The sequence below is a fragment of the Carassius carassius genome, chromosome 36 (assembly GCF_963082965.1).
Source record: "Carassius carassius chromosome 36, fCarCar2.1, whole genome shotgun sequence".
Classification (NCBI taxonomy): domain Eukaryota; kingdom Metazoa; phylum Chordata; class Actinopteri; order Cypriniformes; family Cyprinidae; genus Carassius; species Carassius carassius.
In genome coordinates this window covers 23,555,587-23,568,638 of record NC_081790.1, presented here as the reverse complement: position 1 = coordinate 23,568,638, position 13,052 = coordinate 23,555,587, and positions in this window count along the sequence as shown.

Here is a 13,052-nt window from a genome sequence, read left to right as displayed (position 1 = left end):
TGGTTCTGTAGCAGTGAAATCGAAATGTATTCCTGAAAATCTTTTTTCTTTCCTGCTTTCCCTTCCCAAATTTTACTGGAAGGAAAAGCAGAGAAATGAAGTGACATTTTACCCTTGGTTAAGTTATGGAACCTGAGCCAGTGGAGGCTATTCAGGGCCGGATCTTAGTGTTTTGTGGGTTTGTGTATATATGTGTGGATAAGGGAGTCAGGATCCTCCTGTAGCCGGTTAATTCCTCCCTTCATTCTCCACACAGATTCCACAAACAGCTGGCACTGCTCTTAAATGTCACCAGCATTTATTGGAGAATGTATCTGCTTATTAGTGTCAAAAGGGAGCGATTCAATGCAGTCTGCTTCACTTCCCTGGACTCGTCGTCTCTCTCCTCCAAGTCTGTTAGACGAGATAAATAAGGGCCCTTTTCGGTTGAGCGGGAAATCATGCCCCAACCACATCATGTAGACTTTTAAAAATTAATTTTGGGGTAAGATGCTCTGTCTGAACTAATGAATGTGTGGAAGCTATGAAAATCATAAAAAAGCAAACATTTAATTGTTCATGCATACAATAATACATTTGAAACTTTATTTAACTTCAGCTGTACTTTATTTTGGATGGTCGCATGTCTCTGTGATACTCTGGTCATTTCATTCAGCGTAATTCTTAAACAAAATATTAAAATAACAATTTATTAAAATATCTCAAGCTGGATGTGTTACATGTCAAATTTAAATTGGGTTATTGGACAAAGAAAAACAGTACCAGTATATTTTTATATATATTACATATACTGTATTTTAATTTTATTTTTTTTAAAAGTGGCACTGCATCTTTTTGATGTGGTTTAGTATCTTGTATTTTAAAACTTATACTGTTTCAATCTCATAAACTGAATGGATGTTTGGGCCACTCTGGCTGGTTCCAGCAAAGCTTTGTATTCAAAAAGCAGCCAATGAGGCTTTGATTATGTCGTCTGCAGTAATACGAGGGTGTTTTTATTACCTTATTTTTTAACAAGATGAATACAAGCGTCAAAAGAATACAAGCGTCAAATATGTGAGGCCTTTGCTCGGCTATCATCTCTGCTAAACACATGCAAAATCAGTTTGATCTCTCTTTCCATTTTCATGTGCAATTAAGTAAATTCCATAAAAAGACAAGAATGGTATGTTTACAATTCTCTCTTTCCCTTTCCGATTTGTTTTCTTAGCTTGCACTAAAATGAGGTTTGCTTTCTGGGAAGAACCTTTTCACACACCTCTAATCCACAGTCTAGTTCCGTTGCGAAATAGCCTGGATACAAAAAAAGCCACAAAAAATGACTCATTGGCTCAGTATGACTACTGGATGACCACTGACTGGCCGTATGTCATGATGATGTTGAAACATCTGTCGTATTCAATACATATTGTGTACGAGCCGTATCAGTCTGCATGTCTTCGTTAGTTAAATGTGTCCGAATTTTGGAATGATTAGTGTTGTCCTAAGCTTTTGACAATTCAAAATCAATAGTTCACTCATTTACTCACATGTTTTAAACCCGTTAGCTGTTTTTTACCCCAATAGAAAACAAAAGTATAAATTGTTACCCAGGTCAAAAAAAGTACATTATATTACTTATAAAGAAAATAACAATCATATAAAATAATAATTATTGAAATTTTTAATTTTTTTTTCAATCCCACCTGAATCATATGGTAACTTTGATGAACAACCCAAAATTCCTCAATTTTGATGTTTAAAAATCTTATGAATCCATTAATCTTCCACACAACTAGTGATACACTAGCATCATTAGCATCAATAATTTTACACACAAACACACACATTGTGTTCTACACAAACAGGAACCAGTTGTGCCTGGAATCTGGATGTTTACTTGTTATATGACAAGCCATTACGAAATAGTTTGTCTTAAAAAAATTCACCTTTGGTTTTGCACAGAAATAAAAGCATATGGGGTTGGAACTACATAATAAACATGTTTTTTTTTGTAATACTTTGGGAAACTGGAGCCAAACCCTAGCTTGGGCAAAATATTCAAGTTCCCAGTCGCTACTTATTGGAACTTCATTTTGAGTCTTTAAGTTGCTTGTGCAACATTAAGATAAGCAGGTAAGCAGTCTAGGTTCTACTTATCAGAGCTCTAGATCAGCCTGTAAATGCTCAACAGTGAGATTAGTCTCTAGGTTCGCCAATTACTTTATCACCGGCCTCTCTAGTTTGTCAGGCAGCACTTAGCATGGGGTCATTTCCTCAAAAGTGGTCGGCGGCATAGCACTGCAGTCGGCTCGTCTGTCCGTCGGCCTCTACGTAATCCCCGGGGGCCACTCTCTGCCTGGACGAACAGCACCAACCCTGGCCTTCATATCCAGACACTCCCTCCGAATACTGGGGTGGAGGGGTCAGTGACAGGAGTCCATTGTAAGGGACCAGCCGGATCCGAAATGTTGGCCTGCGACTGCTGACGTTGCCACAGCCCACGTCTATCTTGTTTTTAGACAGGACTTTCACTGCACTGGTGTTGAGAGAGGGGCCTCAGACAACCGGCGGCTCAACACTGAGTTTGTGGTTTTAAGGGAGTCCAATAAATTTAAGTGGATACTTATGGTGCCTCTGAGTCTATGGAGCAGGGACCGAGAGGTCTAGACCGAAATGTTAATAGATACATGTCTATACAACAGGATGCAGGGAGCATTTTTTGGGTCAGCCAACTACAGACTTACACTGAATTGTAAACAATGTTTGGCTTGATTTTGAAGGTAAGCATAAATAGAGGGCATTGATCTAGAGAAAAATAACTGGTCATATGAGGGGTTCTGCATTGTAAATGTGGAATCTATAACCCTCCAGATTTTTTCAGTCAGTAAGCAATCAGGTTTTATTTAAGGATTGCTGGAGAAATGTTTGGAAGTGATTAAAGACCAGCACCTTGACCTCGTTTACACGCATTGTAAATGTCATGATCCCAACTTAATTTTTTTGTGAACGCTACAAAACAACATTTGTTTTTGTGAGATCTCAGGCTTTGATTTCAAAACAACAACATTTGTTTCTCTAGATCTCAACTTGATTTGTGTGTGTGTGTGTGTGTGTGTGTGTGTGTGATTTCAACATAAAACAGATCTTAAATTAAAAGTTTATTATTCTAAAGGTTATAAAAATTACAAAGTGCAATAAATATACTTCTGGGTCATTGACAAATCTGTTTCTTTTTATTTTGAAATAGCTCTGGAGGTCAGTGATGTGGTCAGTGATGGACCACATTCACACTGGTGTCCAACACCTGCATTGTTTGTGGCTGACCAGAGAAATTGTGAGTGATATATAATTTCTCGCAAGGGCATTAAGTTAACATCACACAAAAACATTGAGATCAAGAAAAAATAATACAGACTCTTTGGGCATTCATATGCGTCACTTGTGAAGGAAACAGTTTGATTTTTTAAATGAATTTTTGGAATGAAACCGATACTGTTTTTGAAGTAAACTGTGCAATTCTGGAATACTGTATCCCCTAATGCAATGTCTCTGATATGACCTTATATTACCTACATGATGAATGAACAGAGAGCGATATCATCCACAATTATTTGATTTGACTGACAAAAGACAATTTTACTTATTTTACTTTACTGTTTCTGTTTAAAATCATTGCATATGACATTCTGTTTTACATACTTTTTAGTAGGCAGTATGAAAGCTTGCATTCTGCATTGAACATTACCATTGTTCTGTGTTATTTATACTTAAGCAACTACCATTACATAAGATATAAGTTCCTCCGTCCCTCTTTGTATGTGTATGTGTGTAAAAGTGTGTAAGGGGGAACAAAAAGCACATTGAGTGTGGAAAGAGTAGAGAAGCAGAATGAAGTGCCGTGCAGGATATACTCCTGCTGGCCACACCGCTGAGAAGGAAACACAGAGAGGAAGTGGGAATTCAATCAGCTGCCTTCAAGGTCCGTTTGAGCTGAAAGAGCCCCCACCTGGCCCTCAATCACTACCGGAGGATTCTGACTTGGATTGGTAATGTTCACTCAGTTTGTCTCTCTCTTTGACTCTCAGGACTGAGCTGAGGTCACATAATTTTGGCTTTAATCTAAAACAACTTGTGCTTTTTTCAGGGATACACCTGGATCAACCTGGCTCCAAACAATATCAAGACACTTTCTGGTTGACAAACATTAGTGGATTATGTCGGTATGAACCTGCTCAAGCTTGAGGTTAACTGCCTTCATACAGCCACTAACAATCACCACTTGATTATAAGCCACTGAAAATTAGATTAGATTAGATCAAAAAAGCTTGTGTAGAATTTGTTTGCATCAACGTTTGAAGTGTGGACAGTTCATGTAAAAATGATTTGACCAGCTTATGTCATTCCAAGTCTTTGTCTGTGGAAGACAAAAGAAGATATATATGAAAAATGTCTGTATTTTGGATGACATCAATTTTCATGGGAAAAAACAAAGTTCAAAATATACTCTTTTGTGTTCCAGCGTTTCAAGTAGGCCTTACAGGTTTGGAACTACTTGAGAGTGAGTAAATAATTTTCATTTTGATTGAAAACCATTCTTTTATGTGTCTAAATCCTCTGTTTTGGGGACCACTATATCCTTGAGGCTTCACAATTTGTTCAAGACTGTTTTGAAAAGTCTAAAAGTCTAAAATCTCAGGGCATTAGAGTAATAATACATCTGTGAGTGTAAAAAGGGAACGATTTAACACTTATTTGATAATTTTACCATTCTGCCATTTCCTTTTCCCAGCCATCTTTTTTGTTTATGTGCTGTCATCACACTAGAGCATTAACACATCATCCAGCCAATGGTTGGGAAGCTGAGATTTGCCATGTTAAACACAGCAGCTGCCATCACTTATAGACTGCACGACCTACGCTTTCCCCAACGGTGTATTTGACCAGGGAAACATGTCGTTCTAGGACCTTCCAAACAAAACGGCCTGAACTTAACAAATTGGGCTGTGGTGCCATTTGAGCATTTGAAGCTATTTCACAGATAATTAATAAACATAATTAGATATAATTAATATAATTAGAGGGTGAACTGAAGGCTTCTCGTGCACTGTACCCCGACTTGCATTTCATAATCTGCGTCACAGTGCATCGCAAACGCCTGGAATCACTTACAGCGGTATGTAAAACAACACGGGAAGGCACACGTGGCGCACGGAAACGATATGGTTTTCTGCTCAGCTGAGATCACAGACCACTACAGTGCAATCAGTCAGGCCATCACAAGCCATAAGTGAGCGGCTAGCTATTTTTAGGCTGGCATGAGGTTTGAAGGCTCGACGGGACGTGAAAAAAGTCAGGATGGTTTCATTTCTACATCTCTGCATCCCATGAGGCATTCCTTGTGAGATTTTCTTAAAGTGATAGATCACACAAAAATAAACATTCGGTCATTGTTTACTCATTTACTCATTTTATTCCAAACCTATTGCTTGTGAAAAAGAAGTGTGCTTAATTTTATTAGATGTGCACTTAATACGGTAGTAGGCTATACAGTATTATTACAATACTGTACCTGTAATAGATCTATCTATCTCTGGAACCCAAGATATTTGACATGAGCAAATTCTGATTTTTTTTTTGGACAGATTATGCTTTTGAGTGATTAGTAGATACACTAAACTGATGCTGTTCATCTCACTCACATAGTTATGATAAATACGATCCGGTGAATTGGCTCACATTTGTCTTCTGCAAAACACACATTTTTCCATAAAGGCCACGGTATTGCCAGGGGGGTCATCCTTTTCAGCATGATGGAGAGGGTCTACATCCGACTGCAAACACCTTTCGGGAGACCCTGGGGTCAGTCCGCAGCTGTGGCCCTGTCAGATCTGTCAGCAACGCATCACATACACTCTCACCTTCTGTCATTCTGGGGCCCAAGCAGTGGGGCTTACAACTGGTTCGTAAAATCCCTGAATAGTGTATAAAAACATATGCTATATTTATGCAAAAAAATTTTAGTAGTCATTCATTTTTTTAACTAGTCTCAGTGAGGAAAAACAAAACATTTTTCATTGTTATTGTGGAATAACTGTGACCACCTTTAAGAAATTTTCAGAAATTAGACAGATTATCTACAAATAATCATATGCCTTATTTCCATCTGGTGTCACTCTCGGGGCCTGCCCCTTTAACCTGTTCTCCATAACGTCCAGATAGACATCAGCTCGGCTCCTAATGAGAAGTTTCATCCTTCCAGCCGCAGGGCACTGATATGTCTCATTAACCATGCTTAGCTTGTGATGGTACACTAAGCTGCTTAGCTGCATATACCTGTAATTTCCTCTCCTCTTGGCTCGGGGGTGTCTCTACGTGCCGTTACCAGAGGGGGCAGGAGACTGGGAGGAGTGACTGAATGGAGCCATATTGTGTGATCTAAGGCAGCCAGGGTAGAGCCATAAACCGGGCGTCAATATAGCCAGCGCCTTATTGTTCAGTTTAAGGCCTGGCGATTACTGAAGCCCGTAAAGTCAGGCGTTTTTCCCCCTCTATCTCAGACCACACAGTGCGATTTGGGCAGATCAGCAAAAGTGCCCTAGCTGTTTCTCATTTCGCTAGCAGGGGAGGAGAAGGAGACTCCGGGGAGGCCCCAATTCATTTAGCCAGGGTAATAAACACTGGCAACTAAAGGCATTAATTGACCGTTTACGTGGATAGGTCGTGAATCATTGTTTTGTTGTTGGAGAACATTAGCACCTTGTTCTGACATTAGGCCGTGTTTTTAATCGACATTCAGCATTTGGCACCTGCGCTTGTTTTTTACTGACCTCATGGCATGTTTAGCTCAATTCAAGTTCATTTTTATAGCACTTTTCACGATGCATATTGTTACAAATTTATATAATTTTCCAAAATAGCAGTCGGGAAATATTATCAGTCAGAGATATGGCAGTATACAGCTATAAGATAATACAATGTGGTTTGTAAACTTTATGTATTCAGCTTTGTATGTCCAAGTCGGATCATGTGTTACATTATCTGGGGAATTGAAAAGATATGGAGCCCATTCATGTATCTATTCATATATATGTTTTATTATATGACACAAAACACACCAGTTAAACTCTTTTACTTACTTTTTGCTAACAAGTGGCTCAATGGTGCTATAGATATTGTTGGGGACATTAAACTCCATCACATGAGAAAACTCATCTGCTCACTATAGTCCACTTTTACAGCCTCATTGTGTTTATTGCGCTTCTGCAAACTATTGTACTTCAAACTGTCAGGCAAAATGACTTTTAAATAAAGAGTGAGGGAGTTGTCAGCAGCTTAATGGTGGTGACACTGAAGTCATGAGACAACTGTGTAGTTTGTTTATAGCTGGCACTTAGCATTTTACTTCTGGCATTTGTAGGCGTCAAAATTCATAAAAGTTGTGTTTGTAAAAATGACATTGATGAATCAAATGTGTAAGAATAATAAACTTCTGTTTGCTGCAGAACTCTGTAATAATATTTAAAAAATTCAGCTTTTTTTTTCCTGAGGCAACCAGGGTGATGCTAATATGTTAGCACTCTATTACGGCCTTGGCTCGAAACCTGACAACCAATAACCTGTTAAAAAGTGATCAATCAATCATCTGAGATCTAAGATTCATCTAAGTGACTTTTTCTTCGAACAATTCACTCCGCAATTCCTCACATTTTATGCAAAGACAGATCTGTTTGCGCAGCTCAAATGTCATCCATGTTTGCTGTTCCCTAAGCAGCTGAATCTATACTGAACACAATGGTGCTGACATCACCAGTGGACCTATGGTCTCTCTCGTTCCTATATCCCAACATCTTTCCCAGGAAATAAAAGAGCACTGGGAGCAAATAGCATGACGATTTAGAGAGGAATTTCTTAGGGTTAAGGTTTATCGAAGAGGGTTTTCAAATGTAATTTCAGTTTGGTAAACTGTAGAACAGGAGCTGCCATTGATGTGAATGCATCTTCTCCAGAAGCCTGTGGTAATTTGCAGGGTGTATTGTGCTGGGATCCTCAGCCCTGGCTTGGAAGAGCTCTCATTAATGCAAGAGGCGCTGTGCTTCCTTTGTTGTGCTAATCAGGCACAGATGTGGACACCCAAAACTGCGGGAAATCTCCAGGGAGAGTGAACCAACAGTCAAGGCCTAACACACATATTGAGAGAGTGTTTATTAGTTTTTCTTGCTTGTTCATACGTGGTAGGTGTATGGTATGTGAAGGATCAAATTTACATTTATACCTTTTTAACACATTAAAAAAAAAAAAAAGCTAACAAATATTATAATATATTATAGCTAATACATTTTTTCTAATAAAAGGATACAATTTTTTAAATAAATCAGTAAAGCACTAAACAAAGCATACCAAGACAGAGGGTAAAATAACATATATATGCTATTAATAAATAATAACCCTAACCACACACACACACACACACACACATAGACATACATATGTGTGTGTGTTAGATTTAATAAAAATGCAAATAAAAATAAACTAACAATAATTATTACCATTAAATTTGATTATTTAAAATAATACTTAATAAAAGTCCTAATTGTAATGATAAGCACAAGCCATTTTCAAAACGTCATTTTTCCGTGCATCTTAAAAGCATTCTAAAGTCTTTTCTGGTGCAGTCAGTCTCACACTGGTGCTGTCGAATGAAACCCTGATGCAGAGCTCCAGGTGGCACCTGGTCCCTCCTGTCTCTGTTTGGAGTGTAGGTCCTTTTGTCTCCCAAACCGTGACTGAAATCTCAAAATCCAAACATACCAAACCCCCCCCAGGAACCAGCGCCCTTTGTCTCAAGAGAATGTGAAGACGGTTTGCCTCTCTCTTCTGGAGATGAGTTCAAGAGCGACACGCCACCGAGCGTTACGGTCATGAGAGCGAGATATGGAATCTTCACAGGGTTTTAACGACTCCTGGTGAAGAGGGTCTTCTTCTTGGCACCCACCCATGGCTTCCTGGGGCCAGGTGTAGATCAGGGGTGGGAGGGCTTTTATAAGCAAGATTATCGTGTTGTTCTGATCCATACATACACACAGCAGGCACATCTGCTGTGGTCAAAACACTGGAGGGCGGCTTATTGAGATAAACTGTTTCAAGTGCTCATAGAACATCAATCATCATAACTATAACATGGTCTCCTAAATACATGGACATTGGTATATAGTAGAAGATATGGACTTCATAAATTTAGTTAACAGCAGACTGTGTAAGTAATTGAAGCATATTAAGTACCATTTTTCTTCTTAAATTAGGATTTTTATCAGACTCTTCAATCTGAACTCTTCAGTTATCTGACAATTTAAAAAAAAATATATATCTTCTTTTGTGTTCCACAGAGGAAAAAAGTCACACAGATTGAGGATGACAAATGATGTACATGATGACAGAATAAAATGAAATAACATTAAATATTTGCATGAAATATTGATTTGAAGTGAATTCAGTTTATTATCTGATAAGAAGGATACATTGGAGTGATATGAGAGATGCTCACACATCCCACAAGAAAACAGAGCTATTTTACACAGTGGCAATTTCATAATTTGCACAAATTATTAAAAATTGTAAACATAGAGATCCACCCCTAAGCCTAACTGGCACTGGGGGTGCAGTTACATACAAATGAACAACCAATTCGCCAAAATGCAGAATAGTTACAAACTGGCATGCGAATTACAAACTTGCATTACAAAACAAAAACGTATTCTTATATCTTATTCTTAGAAAAAACATAGCTTGAAGGTCCATTCCTGAATCTAACCATCAGTGAGGCCTAAGAAAATTATACAAAAACGAATGAATGAGATTGTACTAATACATATAAATTAGACACTAGTTCATCAGAATGTAAAATAGTGACAAATTGCCATAAGAGTGTGATGCATTAACAGCTATACAGCACATTTAGCAACCAGTTTAGTGGTTTTTATACAAAAGTATCTGACCTCAGAATGCTGTTATTGATTAATCAAATTCCAGCTCAACTAAAAAGCATTAAATCTGGGTAAAAAATGCATTCAAGCATGGCAGTCACTACTATGATTCTACTTGGAGTAGTGACATCTTCATTCGAAGGGTAGAACTGAAGAAGTAAAGTCTAATCTCAGCACATCCTATTGTTTACACATGAGCCGCCGTTAAAATAAACTCTTCACTTTATCCCGCAACAATGTGTCAGATCAGAGAAAAGGGAAAAGCTACGAGCTGAGAGGCAGGCTCAGGGCTCCCCTAGAATTCTCAGAAATGACGAGAAGCTCTTAATCAGGCCAAACAATGCCGACTCCGGCTCCTGCTTTCTTCAGCAGCCTGCTCTAATAAACTGCAGAACTTTGAGCCGATCCCCTGGATTACCTCTGAAGATAGGACACAGCAGGAAGCCCTGGAGAAGAACCCTGGATACTCCTTAATTTAAACTAGGGAAGGCGACCCTTTGAACCCCACAAGGCCGGTCCACAAAGAGGGTGTTGGTGGAGCAAACAAAGGATAGTGTGACGTTGTCAAACAGGCTTAATGTCTTCATAAGACACCTTCCTAATGAAAAAAATCTCAGGAATCTGTCTAATCTTCACTAGCTTGCTTGGATTAATTTAAATTGTCAGTTTTAATCTGTCTCGAACTTCAGCGTTCTTTGATTCTAGCTCAAAAAAACATTCAATCACGACTGTTGGACATCTCCAAAGCCTTGGAAGCGGAGGACACTGGGTTTTCAAAAACACGGCAAGCGTGCCTCGCACTGCAGATAGCCCGAAAAAGGGCAGTTTCTCTGCGATCTGGACGATCTGAGAAGATCCTGTTACATATAATTCCAGCTATGTTATTTCTCCTTGCGCATGTCTTGATCCCTTTAGCGCAAGCTTTATGAACATAAACACGGACTTCAGAGTTACTGTCTGGGTGCTCTGTTTCTGTTTTCAGCTGTAATCAATACTCCACCAAATATGGTTTTGTTTCCATGGAGATAACATCTATAGCAATTGGACTTAATCCTCAAAAGAAAGGTCCTCAGATGAAAAGCTTTGTCAGAATGAATCAAAATACACAGGGGACCTCCCGAGTTCATCGCAGCTCGGCCTGTATTTATGGAATGTAATCTCTTGATTCTTTCATATGTGCAAAGTTTATCATAGGGCTATCGTGCTTAGTCACTTGGATGAGTAAATCTGCAGAATAAATTAGACATGCACAAAAACATGTGTGCATATGCACGAGACCCGATATGCAATATGTAAGTACCTGTCATGGCTAAAACAGCATCTGGAGTGAGAGTGTGAATTGCCTCATGAGAAGAGCTGTTACACTTACACAATAGATTGTTGTTTTAATGAGACAATGATGCATTCACCTAATTAACTCTCACAGAATTGGAGTTTTAAATAATGATTAACTAACCTAACGCCTAACTAATGAGAAATGTTGTTGCAACTTTTGCAGATCTATCATAATTCCTAATTAGATATAATTATGCATTTTTTTATTGCATATTAATATAACACTTGTATAATTCCTAAATTGTTATATATCATTTTATATATAAGTGCAATGATGTTATAGGCTACTTTAGAATTAAAAAATATAGGTCAATAGGATATTTGCAAGTGTTGATCTTAAAAAAAGATGTTAAAATCTAAAATAATATCTAAGGCTGAATTTAGCCACAAAAAAGGTCATTGTTCTTCAAACTGATTTATTATTATTTTTTTTATTTTTTTTAAATGCGAAGAAGGATAATTGAAATTTCTAATTACTCCTGGTGACTTGAAACATCTAATACTCCCACGCATCGATTAACACATTTGCTCCCACTTTTAGAAATCATTCACACATTCTATCAGATTCATCAAGAGTGTGGAGTTCAGGGAAGGTTCATCTAGAGTACCCTCATCTTTAATGAAAAAAGAGAAAACCAGAGAAGAAAAAAGAGGAACCAAATGAAAACAGTGGCTGCCGGGATATCCATCTCTGTAAAAACAGCTGGGTGTGTGACCCTCGCAGAATATGTTTTGGCAGCAGAAGTCAACTTGCATTACAAAGTAGACCTCTCTGTCACACCATTGTCTAGCCTGGTTTGGCTAATAATTAACACAAACATGAGACAATAGCCTGGGACTAACAAGTGTTGCAGTTAATGAGCGACCAGCCCCACCTTGCATTCACTTGCTCTGTTACTAGGCTGCTCACTGGCTGCAACCCATGGCTAATTATTCAAAATGCTGTCTCCCCATCACAGTCATCAGCGGGGCTGCTCATTAGTATAGTTATGCAACTATCAATACTTTCAGACTCTTTCAGGCCTCCCAGCTGCCTGAGGCGTAAGGGCCATCCAGTGTATCAGTAATGTAATCAGATAAGAAGGAGGTGGGGAGGAAAAAGAGAATGTTGCTGTTGATTTGTTGCCAACATGCATGATGAGAATGCGGTTCTCAAACAGAGCATTTACTTTAGATTTTGCATTACACTAGAGCAGGGGTCTTTTAATTAATGACCCCACAAATATGGTATTCTTTATGTGTATATATATATATATATATAAAGACGTTAAGATGTCAGCATCAAAAGTAATGTACAAAAGTGATTTTGTGTCCATAGAAAGCACATTAAATGTAAGTAAAATATCTACTTTTAAGGTTTCAAATAAGTTTTTAGAGAATAAAATGTCAAAATTTGGTTGAAATAATGTTACATTGTCATTCAGTGTAACACAATATTTATGCAAAAATTCAAACAACATGCTTATTCTGACATGTACATATTAAAATATCTAAAAGAATAATGGAGCATACTAAATTTTATTGTGTTTTTAATTAGTAAAAAATTCTTACTGACAAATGGGCAAAACCTAGGATAGTGGCAAATGTTAAACATGTAAAAAATGTAAAATTACAACTCATTAGTATTTGGGGTGAAAGTAATTAGTCTTTTAATATGTCATAAATTGATTTTTGTTGTAAATATGCCTGACAAGATTGTTACACTGAATGACATTTTACTGGGTGTCTTCTGTAAATCAGGGGAAAATGTATGAT